Below are 12,858 nucleotides of genomic sequence, written 5' to 3'. Positions count from 1 at the left end.
CCCCCCCCACCCCCCACCCCGCCCCGGGCCGCGGCTCCGGATCGTCCCGCGGGGCCGCGCCGGGAGACGGGAACGAACGGTTCGAACCGAATCCCCGCGCCGCGCCGGCGAGGGGGAACGTTTAAAGGCTGCGAAAATGTAGAAGCGAAAAAAAGCGACGCGTGGAAAAAAAAATTGAGGGGAAATAAGCGAAAAGCGCCGCGGAAAAAAAATTAAATTCGACGGGGGGGAAATGTTTCCGTGCGCTACATTTTAAGGCGGAGGGTTTGAAGGGACAAAAAGGTGTTGGAAGGGGAGAAACGAGAGGCAAAAATAGGGTTTGATGGAGAAAAAAAAGGGAAAGGAATGGGGCGGTTGAAAAAATAAACGCGAAGGAAATTTAACGCGAAACAATAAAGGTAAAAAGAGAGGCAAAAATATAAAGGGAAATAAAGGAGAAAAAAGGGATGAAAAAAAGAGGTCAAAAAATAAATGGAAAAAGGGGGTAAAAATATAAATGGAGAAAGGAAGCGTAAAAATAAGTGGGGGAAAAAACAAATGTAAAAAAAAAGCGGAAAATGCATTAGATGAAAAAATGGACGCAGAGAAATAAACGCACAAAAACAAGCGCACAAAAACAAATGCAAAAAAGCCACAAATGGAAGAAAACAAATGGAAAAAAAGCTACAAATGGAAGAAAACAAATGCAAAAAAACCCAGAAATGTAAAAAAAATTGAAAAAAACCAGAAATGTAAAAAAGCAAATAAAAATCCCAGAAATGCAAGGAAACAAATGAAAAAAGCAGAAATGCAAGAAAACAAATGAAAAAAAAAACCCAGAAATGCAAAAAACCGCACCGATGCAAAAAAAAACCAACTACAAACGCAAAAAAAAGAAAACACAATTAACGCCGCAAAAAATAAACGCAAACAAAAAGCGATAACGCCGAAAATAAGGAGATGAAATATTTTGACGCTGGAAAAATTGTAAAAAAAAAAAATAAAAAAAAAATTAAGAAAAAATATAGGAGCAAAGCGCTTAAAAAAAAAAAAAAAAAAGGCTGTAGGGGAGCGCGGGGCCGGCGGCCGCGGTTACTCACCGAGGGGCGCGCAGCGTGGTCCTGCCGGTGCCCGAGCTCTGCCCATGCACCGGCTGCTCCTGCAGCAAAGGGAGCCGGGGGGGGGTGGAAAAGCGGGGGGGGGGGGGGTTGGAGGAGGAGGAGGAGGGGGGGGAAGGAGAGAAAGAGGGTGGGAAGTCGAGGGGAGGGAGGGAGGGAGGGGGGGGGGAATGGGGAAGGGAGGGAGGGGGGGACCCCGGCGCGCCTCCCCGCGCGCGCGGACGCGCCCCGCATGCAAATGAGCGCGCGCGGCCGCGCGGCGAGGGGAAGGGCGGGGGGGGGGGTAGGGTAGGGGGTTTGGCGGGAGCGCTGCTCCCCCATTCTTCCCTCGCGGCCGACGCGCCCTCCCCATTGGCTGGCGCCGCGCCAGCCGCCTGCCAATCAGAGCGCGGCTCCGACCGCCCCCCCCGCGATTCAAGCCCGGCGGATGAATGGGAGGGGTGGGAAGGGAGGGAGGGGGGAAGGGAGGGAGGGAGGGGGGAAGGGAGGGAGGGAGGGGGGAAGGGAGGGAGGGAGGGAGCGCGCATGCGCAGTGCGTGCGGCGCCCACCAACCTCCCTCCCGCAGGAAGCGCGCATGCGCAGTACGCGCAGCGCCCTCAAGCTTTCCTCTCCCCCCTCCCTCCCGCAGGGAGCGCGCATGCGCAGTGCGTGCGGCGTCCTCCAACCCGCCCCCCCCCCCCACTTCCCCCCGCCCGCCTCTTCTTTCCTTCCTTCTTCCATTGGGTTGCGCTGCAGCGGTTGCACCCGGGGCGCGATGCAAACCCCCGCTGCAACGCGACCCGCGCCCCCCTCCCCACCCCAACCCTCCACCTCCACCACCACCCCCCCCCCCGCGGCCCTTTCCCGCAAGCTCCGATTGGCTGGCGCCGCGCCAGCCCCGCTGTCAATCACCGAGTGTAAACAAGGCGCTGATTGGCTGCGAGGGAAGGGCCCCGGCGGCTGTTTCAAGGCCCCCCCTCCGCCCCCCCCCCGCCCGTAGAGGAGGAGGAGGAGGGGCGGCGTTTTCAAGGCTCCCCGCGCTCGCTCACTCACTCACTCTCTACCCCCCCCCCCCCCCCCCGCCGCCCCCCCCCTTCTTTCTCCTTCCCCATCCCCGGGCGGACCCCGAGGGCCGGGAGCGGCGCGGGGAGATCAAAGGCGGCGGGAGAGGGGAACGGGGCGGAGGACCCAGCGGTTCCCGGAGCTGCCGGAAGGTCTGCGGGGAGGGGGAGGGGGGGGGGGGGCTTGCGGGGCTGGGGTGCGGGGCTGGGGGGCTGGGGGTGCAGCGCTGGGGGCTGTGCAATGGGGCTGTGCGATGTTGGGGGGCTGGGGGTGCAGCGCTGGGGGCTGTGCAATGGGGCTGTGCAGTGCTGGGGTCTGGGGGTGCAGTGCTGGGGTCTGGGGGTGCAGCGCTGGGGGCTGTGCAATGAGGGGTGTGATGCTGGGGGGCTGGGGGTGCAGCGCTGGGGGCTGTGCAATGGGGCTGTGCGATGTTGGGGGGCTGGGGGTGCAGCGCTGGGGGCTGTGCAATGGGGCTGTGCAGTGCTGGGGTCTGGGGGTGCAGTGCTGGGGTCTGGGGGTGCAGCGCTGGGGGCTGTGCAATGAGGGGTGTGATGCTGGGGGTGCAGCGCTGGGGGCTGTGCAATGAAGGGTGTGATGCTGGGGGGCTGGGGGTGCAATGCTGGGGGCTGTGCAGTGGGGCTGTGCGATGTTGGGGGGCTGGGGGTGCAGCGCTGGGGGCTGTGCAGTGGGGGGGTGCAATGCTGGGGGGCTGGGGGTGCAGCGCTGGGGGCTGTGCAGTGGGGGGGTGCAGTGCTGGGGGGCTGGGGGTGCAGCGCTGGGGGCTGTGCAATGGTGGGGTGCAATGCTGGGGGGCTGGGGGTGCAGCGCTGGGGGCTGTGCAATGGGGGGGTGCAATGCTGGGGGGCTGGGGGTGCAGCGCTGGGGGCTGTGCAATGAGAGGTGTGCGATGCTGCGGGGCTGGGGTGCAGCGCTGGGGGCTGTGCAATGAGAGGTGTGCGATGCTGCGGGGCTGGGGTGCAGCGCTGGGGGCTGTGCAATGAAAGGTGTGATGCTGGGGGGCTGGGGGTGCAGCGCTGGGGGCTGTGCAATGAAAGGTGTGATGCTGGGGGGCTGGGGGTGCAGCGCTGGGGGCTGTGCAATGAGGGGTGTGCGATGCTGCGGGGCTGGGGGTGCAGCGCTAGGGGCTGTGCAATGAGGGGTGTGCGATGCTGCGGGGCTGGGGGTGCAGCGCTAGGGGCTGTGCAGTGGGGGGGTGCAGTGCTGGGGGGCTGGGGTGCAGCGCTGGGGGCTGTGCAGTGGGGGGGTGCAGTGCTGGGGGGCTGGGGGTGCAGCGCTGGGGGCTGTGCAATGAGGGGTGTGATGCTGGGGGTGCAATGCTGGGGGCTGTGCAATGGGGGGATGATGCTGGGGGGCTGGGGGTGCAGTGCTAAGGCCGTGCGATGTTGGGGGGCCGTGCAATGTGTGAGGGGGTACAGTGGAGGGTGAGGGGCTGGGGGTGCAGTGCTGGAGCTGTGCAGGGGGGGGTTGCAGTGTTGGGGGGCTGCGAGTGCCATGCTGGGGGGCTGTGCAATGTGTGAGGGGGTTTGCAATGTAGGGATGCAGTCCTGGGGGCTGCGTGCAGTGCTGGGGGCAATGCAGAAGGAGCTTATAGTGCTGGGGGGTCATGCGGTGCAATGTTGGGGTGCTGTGCAATGTCTGATGGGGGTACAGTAAGGTTGCGGTGCTGGGGGTGCGATGCTGGGGGCACCCAAAGGGGGTTGCAATGCTGGGGGTGCATGCAGTGCAATGTTGAGCTGTGCAGTGGAGGGGGGGTGCAGTATTGAGGGGCTGTGGGGTTTTTTGGGGGGGTTGCTGTGTTGGGGGGGCTGTGTGTGCAATGTGGGGGGATGCAGAGCAAGATGTGGGGATGGATGCCACGCTCGGGGGCCATGCAATGGGGGTTAGCATGCGGGGGGGGGGGGCGTGCAATGGGGAAAGGGGGATGTGCAATGCTGGGGGGACTGTGTGGCGTGGGAGGGGGGTGTGTGATGTTGGGGGGCTGTGCAGCATGGGAGGGGGTGCGTGTAATGTGGGGTGGTAGGCTGCTGGGGAGGGTCATGTGGTGCAGGGCAAGGGGATGGATGCACTGTTGGGGGGCCATGCAATGCGGGGGGCCACGCTCTACAATTCTGGGGGGCTCTGCAGTGTGGGAGGAGGAGTGTGAGGTGCTGGGGGGGGGGGGCAGTGCAATATTAAGGGGCTGCACAGGTTAAGGGGAGCCAGGGCTTGAGCATCCCTGGGGCTGCATATGAGTCAGCGGAGGGAGAGAAGCATCAGGGGTGCTGGAACTGGTGCCAGCAGCGCCTGCAGATCCCCACTGGGGCACTGCAGGTTTGGGTTTTTTTCCAAAATATAAGGATGTAATTGATTGAAAATGCTCAAATAAATCTAAATAACTTGTAAAAGTGATTAGATTACAACGGAGCTATTCATTACGCCAGGACGACAATCGAGTTAGGAGAGCGAGCGGCCAGGGGACGCGGCACAGCCCTTGGGGACCCTCCGGCACCACGGCCACGTCGTCCCTGGGCTTTACACGGACAGACCTGCGGACGCTGGGATGCACGGACGCAGCACAGTCACGCACCCCCGGGGACAAGCCGCAAGGACGGACTGTGGGGACAGCCGGATGAGGACAGCCGGCTGCACTGCGGGGCACAGCCCTGGCACACGCGCTGGTGCCCGGGGACGTGCGGCTGCAGCAGGGAGCGATGCGCGGGGATGCAGGGACACGCGGATGGAGGGACACGGGATCACACCGTGAGCACGGACCTCACACGCGTGGAGGCAGCACGGACCCAGCGTCTTCCTCAGCCACAGTGCCGGCTCATCGGCACACGGAGAATTTCTTCTCAGCACGGATAATTAAAGGGAGTGGGGGCACGCAGGGGCCCTCCGGGGATGGATTCTCGCCGCCCAGCACACCCCATCCCTCCCTGCTGCCCCAAAAAGCTCTTTTTCATCCTTGATTTCCCAGGGAAACCTGCCCCAGGGAGCTGGGGTGGCCGCATCCTGAGCGCCGGCGAGCATCCTGCCATGGGTGTGCACGGCAGGGCTGAGCCGCGGTCCCCCCCATGCAGAATCATGGATCCCTGTCCATCTGGGAAAGGACTCTGGCCTGATAAATTAAATTACGGATTAACTCAGGGCAGTAAATAATTGCTGGATGGAAGCGCGAGCCAAATGCCAGCGTTGGGGTAACGGCGTTCCGGGTTGGGGCTGCACATTGTTCTGCTTGGAAGCAGTCTCTTACTGAAAAAAAAAAAAAAAGGCAGATAACCCTCCTAAAAGTGGCTGTGAGGCTCTTCCTTCTGCCAGTGAGTGCTGCGGGTAGGAAAGAGCCACGGGAGACCCCCCGAGTGAGGGTGGGAAGGGACTTGTGGAGCTGGAGATGTTCCAGCCGTGAGCCTGCATCCCTGGATGGAATATTCGGGCACGCAGCGCCGTGGGTAACCTCCCTCCTAGGCAGATTCCCCCCATGGGTGGGCAAATCTCCTTTGGACAGGACCCCCCCCTCCCCTCCATGGGTTTACATCCCCACGTGGGCTCCGCCAGCGAGGTTGATCAATGAAGCCAGCCCGAGCAAATGCAATTAAATCCGGTTTAATGACTCCTAGTCCCGCAGCTGCCTTTGTCTGCACCCGGGGCGGCCCCATGGGGACCAGAGACAAAGGGCGGCGGGGTTGGGGAGGGGGGGGTGTCCCCGTCAGAGGAGCCCTGGGACCCTTTGTGAGGGCTGGACTGAGAGGACCCTCACTCATCACTTCTGGAGATGGGGCTCTTGCTGCTCGGTGATGGAACCGGCTGCTGCCAGGGTGGGTTTAGGGGTGCGGTAGGAAGGGGGCGATCGGTGCCAAGACCTCACGAGCGCGCATGGGGTGTCCAGGTGCAGATTCCTTGGTGTGATCCATGCTAGGGCTCTGCAGCACAGCACGGCAACACAAGGCATGGAATTTCATGGCACGGCACGGCAACACAAGGCATGGAATTTCATGGCACGGCACAGCCAGGCATGGCATTTCCCGGCATGACATGGCACAACGTGCGGCTCAGCCTCCTGGCGCTCGAGGCAGGCGCGATTCCAGCTGCCCGTGGGTTTGCCGACGTGTTGCAAGGGTCGTGTTTGCGGGCGCAGAGGGAAAGAGGCAGCTCGTTCGCTGCCGTCACCTCTGCTCCCACCCTGCAAGCACCGACCCCCTGCTCCAGGGAGGTTTCTGCGGGCCGGGGGACACGGAGCCTCAGCTGCTCGGGGGTCCCAAGGAAAAAGGAAGGAACTTAACTCCCCCGAACTGTCCCATTGTATCGACCGTGGTAATAATCGGGTTTGCTAATGCAATTGCCGCTGCGATGCGAAAATCCTGCTGGAAAATGTATTAGAGCAATTATCCGTCTCAGTCCGCAGCCGGGTGTAGCATTAATATTCAATTTTGATGTGGAAGTCCTATTATGTTAATGACTTTTGGTGACAAAAGTCATTAACGTAAGACTTTTCCTTTACGGTGCGGCATTAGCCGGGGTGAACACTGGTGTGCCGGCGGGATCCAACGGAGCAAGCGGCGAGGCTGGGGCTGCAGAAGCAGCTGGGCCAGGTCCTTTCCGAGCGGACTCTCACATCCCAAGCTGAGCAACCGCGTTCCCCGGCGTGCGGTGCAAGGACAACCGGTGCACGGGGCCAAGCGGGAGGGCTGCTCTGGGCCCCCCAGGAGTGGATTAGCCACGCTGCAGCGCATCCGGCAGCGGCACTCCCTCTGCTGCAGATGCCCTCCTTTGTTCTCTTCCCGAGCCAGGGGAGATGCAGCGGTGCTTTCCCAGCCTGCCAGAGAGCGCGGCGATGCCGGCTTGGGGATCACCAGCATCCCCGTCTTCCCTGGGAACACCAGGGCTGCCCGGCTGCTGTGGTGATGCTGCGGGCCTGGGTGGATGGAAGGATGGACAGATGTTAGGAAGGATGGATGGAAGAATGGATGGATGTTAGGAAGGATGGATGGAAGGATGGAAGAACGGATGGATGTTAGGAAGGATGGAAGGAAGGATGGACGGATCTTAGGTTGGATGCTAGGAAGGATGAATGGATGTTAGGAAGGATGGATTGAAGGATGGAAGAAAGGATGGACGGATGTTAGGAAGAATGGATGGATGTTAGGACAGATATTAGGAAGGATGGATGGAAGGATGGAAGAATGGATGGATGTTAGGATGGGTGTTAGGAAGGATGGAAGGAAGGATGGCCGGATCTTAGGATGGATGCTAGGAAGGAAGGATGGATGGATGTTAGGAAGGATGGATGGAAGGAAGGATGGCCGGATCTTAGGATGGATGCTAGGAAGGATGGAAGGAAGGATGGATGGATGGATGTTAGGAAGGATGGATGGAAGGAAGGAAGGATGGATTGAAGGATGGAAGGAAGGATGGATGGATGTTAGGAAGGATGGAAGGAAGGATGGATGGACGTTAGGATGGATGTTGGGAAGGATGGAAGGAAGAATGGATGGATGTTAGGAAGAATGGAAGGATGGGGACGCAGCCACCACCATGGGGATGCAGCCACTGTCCTGGGGAATTGGTCACTGTCCTGGGGACACAGCTACTGTCCTGGGGAGTGGGTCACTGTCCTGGAGACACAGCAATTGCCACGGGGACACAGCCACTGTCCTAGGGAATTGGTCACCATCCTGGGGATGCAGCCACCACCATGGGGACGTAGCCACCATCCTGGGGAATTGGCCATTTTAATGGGGACACAGCCACCATCCTGAAGAACTGGTCACCATCCTGAGGACACAACCATCATCCTGGGGACACAGCAATTGCCACAGGGACACAGCCACCGTCCTAGGGAATTGGCCACCGTCCTGGGGGCGCAGCCACCCGGCTCTGGGTCGCGGGTCCCGGGGTGTCGGTGCCCCCGGGGTGTCGGTGCCCCCCGGCGGCGCCTCCGCGCACGTGTCCGGCCCCCCCCGCGCCCCCATTGGCCCCGCGCCCCGCGCGAACAAAGGGCAGCGCCCGCGGGGGGGCCCGGCGCGCCGCGCTGATTGGCGGGGGCGCAGGGGGCGGGGTCTACCGGGGCAGGCCACGCCCACTAGCTCCATATAAGGGATTCGCCGTCGCGGGCTACGCCCACTATTGCCTTATAAGGGAGAGGGGAGGAGGGCGCCCATTCATGAGAGCTGGGGGCGTGGCCACCACGTGGCACCGCCCACGGTCGCTGCTCCGGCCGGTGGGTGCGGGAGGAGCCGTAAGAAACGGCTCGGTAAGGCTCGATGTGGCTCGGTATGGCTCGGTATGGCTCGTTAAGGCTCGGTAAAGCTCGGTACGGCTCGGTAAGGCTCGGTATGGCTCGGTATGGCTCGGTATGGCTCAATAAAGCTCGGTATGGCTCGGTTCGGCACGGCTCAATAAGGCTCGGTATGGCTTGGTTCAGCTCGGTATGGCTTGGTTCAGCACGATATGGCTCGATATGGCTTGGTTCAGCACGGTATGGCTTGCTAAAGCTCAGTTCGGCACGGTAAGGCTCTGTACGGCTCAATAAAGCTCGGTATGGCTCGGTTCGGTATGGCTCGATGAAGCTCTGTACAGCTCAGTTTGGCACGGTAAGGCTCGATATGGCTTGGTTCAGCACGGTATGGCTCGCTAAAGCTCAGTTCGGCACGATAAGGCTCTGTATGGCTTGATAAAGCTCGGTATGGCTCGGTTCGGCACGGCTCGATGAAGCTCGGTACAGCTCAGTTTGGCACGGTAAGGCTCAGCACGGCTCGATGTGGCTTGGTTCAGCATGGTAAAGCTCAATATGACATGGCTCGGTAAAGCTCGGTACGGCACGGTAAGGCTCGGCACGGCTCGGTAAAGCTCAATATGGCTCGGGACGGCTCAGCACGGCTTGGTAAGGCTCGATACGGCACAGTCCAGCTCAGTCCAGCACACTAAGGTTCGTTACAGCTCAGTATAGCGTGGTAAGGCTCGATATGGCACAGTACGGCTCAGGACAGCTTGGTACGGCACAGTAAGGCTCGGTACGGCTCAGGACAACTTGATACATCACGATAAGGCTTGGGACCGCTCAGCACAGCTTGATCCAGCTTGGTATGGCTCAATATGGCAAGGTGAGGCTCGGTACGGCTTGATACAGCTTGATATGGCACGGTACGGCTTGATACATATGGCTTGATTGGTAAGGCTCAATACAGCATAGTAAGACTCGGGACGGCACGGTAAAGCTCAGTACAGCTCGGTACAGCAGCTTACAGCTTGGGAAGGCTCAGTACAGCTCGGTATGGCATGGTACGGCTTGGTACAGCACCATGAGGCTTGATATGGCTCAATACAGCACAGCGAGACACAATAAGGCTCGAAGCATGTGGCACGTGTGGGTGTGATGGCACCATGGACCATGTCCTGCCTAGACAGGTCCTTAGGCTAGACATAAGGATGAATTTCTTCATGGTGAGGGTGAGGAGGCACTGGAAGAGCTTGTCCGGAGCAGTGGTGGCTGCCCCATCCCTGGAGGTGTTCAAGGCTAGGTTGGATGGGGCTTGGAGCCCCTCAGTCGAGCAGGAGGTGTCCTTGCCCATGGAAGAAGGGTTGGAACTGGATGGACTTTGAGGTCCCTTCCAACTCAAACCATTCTATGATTTATCAGGCCTGGGTAACACACAGGAGCAATCTCCATCAACCATGTGCAGCGAGACAAAAGCTGCTTACAGAACATATTTCCCACTTACATGCATGTGTATAAATTTTCCCAGAAATCTTATGCATATTCTATTCCTTTCCAACGTCTAATTTTAATGTTATGAAACTTCACAACAGTCAAAACTGTTGCTAATTTGGAGCTGGCTTCAGCTCGCTGCTTGACCTTAGATTTGAGATAGGAAGAAACTCCAAACAGAGGTAATTACAGAGGAGACATCTGTTCAGCGCATATTATACTTCACACGAGATGTTATCATCTCCAAAGAATGAACTGTGTCTGGAAAAAAAAATTCTGTCTAAAAGAAAACATGCTCTCAGAGAAAGAAAACATGCTCTCAGAGGGGCATTCTGTCTAAATTTCAAAAAACACAACTGCTTGGATGAAACTTAACTCCGAGGAGACCTTTTAGCAACCTTCCAGTACCTGAAGGAGCTACAAGAAAGCTGGGGAGGGAGTGTTTACAAAGGCTTGTGGTGATAGGATGAGGGAGGAACGGATATAAAGTGGAGAGGGGCAGATTTAGGCTTGATATAAAGAAGAATTTCTTCACTATGAGAGTGGTGAGGCATTGGAACACGTTGGGGTTGTGGCTGCTCCATCCATGGAGGTGTCCAAGGCCAGGTTGGATGGACCTTGGTTACCTGATGTAGTGGGAGGTGTCCCTGCCCATGGCAGGGGGGGTGAAACTAGAGGATCTTTAAGGTCCCTTCCAACCCAAATTATTCTATGAATCCACTCTTTGCAATAGTATTTCTTGTACCAGCTGTGCCTCCCTGTGTTGTGCTGGTGGGGACAGGGGATGCATCCTGGGGCTGCCACCCGGTTCAGGCTCCCCTCTCAGGCTCTACATCCCGTATCCCCACTCTACATCCCACATCCTGACTCTACATCCCACATCCCAGCCCCACCTGGGACACCCACCCCAGAACCCACCGCCTGCGGGACCCCTGGGCTCCTGTGCTGGGATATCGGGGTGACACGGGGGGGTCCAGCGCAGCCCCCTCTCGCTTTGTGCCGTGCAGCTCGCGCCACTCTCGCATGGATAAATCTCATGGATAAATTGCCCGGATACGTCGCGTCCCTCTCCTCCATTTTCCTAATAGTGACTATAAATTTATTTACATTTCCAATCTGCCAGGTACTCGCATGACACATGGCGGCTTCCAGCCCGCGCCGGAGATATGGATTGAACTTTAGTCTCGGAGCAATTAAGGTGCCTGAAACTGCTCTTCATTAATGGTTGTTATGCAATAAAACCGATAAAACTGCCCTTATTTGCAATATAAAAATGCAATTTGTTTTAATTTATGTTTTTAAATACTCGCTGGGTTGTTCCTGGGCTCTGCCAAGCATCCGTCTTCGGGGCTGGGGGTATCCCTGGGGTCCTCAGCCCTGGGGAGGGGGATGCTGGGGGTGTTGGGTGGGCGGCGTGGGTGGATTCTGCCCCAGCAGCCTGGGAAGGGGGTTCTTGTTTCCCCAGGACCATGCCACCCCCTCAAAAAGGAGGGCAGGGACATCCCGGGGGTGCTCACGGTGCTTTAGGTGCTTTAGCTGCCCTGTGCCATGGGTGCTCCGTGCCAGCCCCACCGCCCGCTGCAGCGCGGACCCGAGCGGCCACCGAGGCGAATTTCTTGCAGAAAAGCATCCACGGGTGAGGAAGGGATGAATGGTGGGAGCTGTGGGAGCTCCGGCGCCTGCATCCCACGGGGCAGAGGCGAATTGGGATGGTTTCCTGGGACAGCATCACCCAGGAGAGTTGGAAATCTGCCTCCACCCAGCTCTGCTCAGCACATGCATGGGGGGTGCCTGGACCCCAGCAGCCCCCACCCAACCCTGGAGGGGTTTGCATTTTCATAAACCAGCGCGGATCCCCAGCCAGCCCTAAGCCACCTTTTCTAATTACTGTAATTGCAGCTCCAGCAGCCCTCCGGGGGCTGTTTATTCTCCGGCTCCAAATCCAGGCAGGAGGAATCTGGGCCATTGGGCAGGACTGGGAAGGGCTGTTAAGCCCCAAAGGCTTCCCAGCAGCTCCTGCGCAGGGATGCTGCTGCCAGCCCCGCTCTTTTCTTGTGCCAACACAACAAACAGGGCCTTGCTTTGCCCTTTGCCGGCTCCCAGGAGCCAGCTGGAGAAGAAACGTCCCATATCGCCCTGGCTGAGTGGGGTTGGGGGTCCCCGGGGCAACCCCGCTGTCCCTGTCCCCATCCCATTGTCCTGCTGCTTCTGGTTGCGTTCCTGGGGGTGCGTGGGGGCTTCAGCGCTTTCCAGGGAATTTTGTGCTTGCTCTCAGGAGGTTTGTGGTGGGGAGACCACGTACTAGGACCCCCCCAGGCAGCTGGGCAGGGATCCCAGCTCACGCTGGATGCAGGATTTTTCCCTAGGCTGTTGGTGACGAACCGTGGGTTCCCTGGGACGGTCACAGCCCCATCAGCAGCAGAGCAGAAGGAGGGGACGACGCTGGGCAGGAGCTGCTTGGAGGGGTTAAATAAAATAACCCTGGGGAGGAGGAAGCAGCGAGCGAGCGGCCGCTGCTGCAATATTGGGACGTTATTGCGAGCAATAAATATATTCGCTGGCTTGCAGCAACTGCCCTTGGCAGCAGCTCTCGCTGGCAGCTGCTGGGTGCCCCCCTGTGCCACAGCCAGCTCTGCTTTCCCGCATGTTAGTCCTTATTTGTCTGATTCACCCCTTTCCCAGCCCATCCGTTCCCTGTCGGAGCAGCGGAGCCTTGAGCCCTGGTGATCTGGGAGGAAGGATGAGGGGTCTGGGGCGTCCTGGTCCTCCCCTCAGTGAGGATCTAGAGAAGGGGAGCGATGGGGGCTCAGCCCAGCTGGCACTGGGATGGGATTGGATGGGATGGGATGGGATGGCAGCAGCCCTGCTGTGCCAGCCCTGTGGCCTCCCACCCTGTCACCAGCATAGGGGAGTGAGAGTTGGCTCCCATCCCATCCCATCCCATCCCATCCCATCCCATCCCATCCCATCCCATCCCATCCCATCCCATCCCATCCCATCCCATCCCATCCCAT

At 59.1% G+C, this 12,858-nt stretch overlaps 1 protein-coding gene and 1 long non-coding RNA gene across 4 annotated transcripts in view; one reads left to right on the top strand and one right to left on the bottom strand.

The window, feature by feature from the left end:
- Positions 1-1,165, bottom strand: part of BAHCC1 (BAH domain and coiled-coil containing 1) — a 31,026-nt gene extending 29,861 nt beyond the window's left edge. For all 3 annotated transcript variants that reach the window (XM_069872241.1, XM_069872243.1, XM_069872242.1), the window contains exon 1: positions 1,080-1,165. The gene's annotated coding sequence lies outside the window, so the exon portion shown is untranslated. The remainder of the gene's footprint in view (positions 1-1,079) is intronic.
- A 7,181-nt stretch (positions 1,166-8,346) lies between these two features.
- On the top strand, positions 8,347-11,093 carry LOC138729029 (uncharacterized). The gene is made up of 3 exons (XR_011338821.1): positions 8,347-8,389; positions 9,076-9,239; positions 10,968-11,093. It is a non-coding gene; the product is annotated as an uncharacterized lncRNA (long non-coding RNA).
- The last annotated feature ends 1,765 nt before the right edge of the window (positions 11,094-12,858 follow it).

The sequence above is a fragment of the Phaenicophaeus curvirostris genome, chromosome 19 (genome assembly GCF_032191515.1).
Source record: "Phaenicophaeus curvirostris isolate KB17595 chromosome 19, BPBGC_Pcur_1.0, whole genome shotgun sequence".
Lineage (NCBI taxonomy): Eukaryota > Metazoa > Chordata > Aves > Cuculiformes > Cuculidae > Phaenicophaeus > Phaenicophaeus curvirostris.
This window is presented reverse-complemented; position numbering and strand designations above follow the sequence as displayed.